Genomic DNA, 2,293 nt, shown 5'->3' with positions numbered 1-2,293 from the left:
GCATAGTGAGAGCATACAGTACCTGGGGCCCGTTCCATTCCGGAGAGGAATTTCCTTGTACAGTAAGTGCTCTTTTTCAGATCCCTTCCCAGATCTGATTATAGGGATTGGGATTGGGTAATTGCCATGGTAGATACACCAAGGAGTAGGTGGGCAGAGCCATGTCTGAGGTCTGGGAAGGATATTGAACAAGGGTTTGTTTAGGAATGGAATTCAGCCCTGTACTGTACTTGCTGCACCTCACTCATCCAGCTCTCCCTGCTCACCTCACACCCCCTCTCTCACCACCCCCCCCCCAAAAAAAGAGGCCCCAACTAGCACACACACAGTCAGTCAAGAATTACCAAGATGTCCAACATCAACTGCAGCCTTCTGTAGCCTTAAGGAGGAGTGGTGAAAAGGGAATCTGGATGTGTCTAAGAGAATAGTGACGGGTCAGTATTAGAGGTACCCCAAAGGTTTTCCCTGGAATGCTAAATGCCCAACTGGGACTCAAAGTGCACTGTAAGCTCCAGGCACCCAGTCATTTCTCCACAGCCCTGGCTCCTCCATAACTGCCTTACTCAGAGGTAAAAACGCAGTTAGTAACTGGAGCTGTCAAACACTTTTGACATTTGCTGTTATTGCATATTTACACAGTACAGAGCGATTTATATCTGCTAAGTTCTAATAAGAGCAAGAAAGGGCAGTGCCTTGTTTGTTTCCCTTATCGACGGGTACGTTTACATTTTGACATTAATTACATGTCATTCATTGTGCAGACGCTGTTATCCAGAGTGACATACAATCGTGCGGATAGAATGTACAGTTGCAAATCAAAGATCAGAAGTGCGCAGTTCTAATAGTATTTCAGTGATAAAAGTCAAGGAACAGTCTGTATTTACCAGGCACAGTGCAAAATAATCACATCTCAGCGAAGTAAAGATGTGGTAATGATAAGGTAGCGTGATAATGACTGAAAAATGCGCAACTATTTCAATACCATACCAACTTGCAATCACTCAAATGGCAGGAGGTTGGTTGTCGCCCCAAAGCTCTTGTCTGAGACATGCAAACAAACACATCGGCATGACAAGTGACAGCACGCTCAGAAGAGAGAGAAGAAGAAGAAGAAGAGAGAAAAGAAGGAAGTATCTCTTGGCGTGTGGGGTGTTAAGAGATGCTGCCAGGGCCCGTGTTCCCAGGGCTGGAGCTGGGAAGGGACCAACCAGCAGAAGTCCATCATGAGGCCCATACGACTTAATGAGTTACAACTAGTAACTGTGTCTGAATGCTGGACAGACTTTTTACTCTGACAGAGTACTTGTTCCCTGCCAACCGTAAAGACCAGAAGGGCGTGAGAACTACAATTCCTAACGTGAAGTCCGTTCTGAGAGTTCAGAACTCTGGGACAGACGGACCCGGCTGAATTCAGAAAATAAAACAAAGGATGACCACAGAGAAATCTACCAAGAAACATCTTGAAAAGACACATTGGGAACTGGAGCGTCCTCGCGAAGCAAACTCTTACAAAGTTTCTATTTCTGTAAGGTTCCCTGTTAACACTGCAGGATACAAGCAAAACAGCAGGGGTGTTTGCAGTATCGCAGACCTACATAGTATCTGTCATGTCAAAAGGTTTAATTAATGTTGTGACCTGAGAATATCATTCCATGTAGGGACAACCGTCAGGGAAGAATATGCCCTCTAATCTGCTTGATCCCTTCATACCGGCTAGAGAAGAGAAAGCCCCAAGGAACACCAACTGCTCAAATCAACGGGAGTTGGGAGCACTTTTGAATGATTATTACACTCACAAATAATGATTCAGCCTCTGAGGAGCCGTTAGAAAAGGCCGAGGGGTGCTGAAGACGCAATTGTGTTTTTTTTTACTGTTGATTGTTCTTCTACAAGTACAGTCTTGCACTTTTTGAGGCTCATGTTGTTTTAATTTGTAACTTGTATAACTGCATGCTCTTATGGGTCTTCCTTTGGCACTTGTTTAGTTTTCACAATGTATGCTTCATGTTTTGGCTGCTTGCAATGTTTGGGACTACCTCGTTGTTATGATCAGTGACCTATGCTCTTTTGTAAAGCTCTCTCTTGAAGTCGCTTTGGGTAAAAGTGTCTGCTAAATGCATAAATGTAAATGTAAATTGTGATCACCAAGAGTTAACACACACTCTGTCTTCGGGTGGTCGGGCAATACTTATGACTCAAACATGTCCTGAATATCACTGTAGACTAATGACAAAGGCTTTATTCTACTAAAGACCAAAGAGAAGTACAAGACTAGCAATGTATGTGGTATTTA

Source organism: Hypomesus transpacificus, chromosome 19 (genome assembly GCF_021917145.1).
Source record: "Hypomesus transpacificus isolate Combined female chromosome 19, fHypTra1, whole genome shotgun sequence".
Taxonomy (NCBI): domain Eukaryota; kingdom Metazoa; phylum Chordata; class Actinopteri; order Osmeriformes; family Osmeridae; genus Hypomesus; species Hypomesus transpacificus.
The sequence above is the reverse complement of the archived record's forward strand: the minus strand, read 5'-3'. Positions refer to the sequence as shown.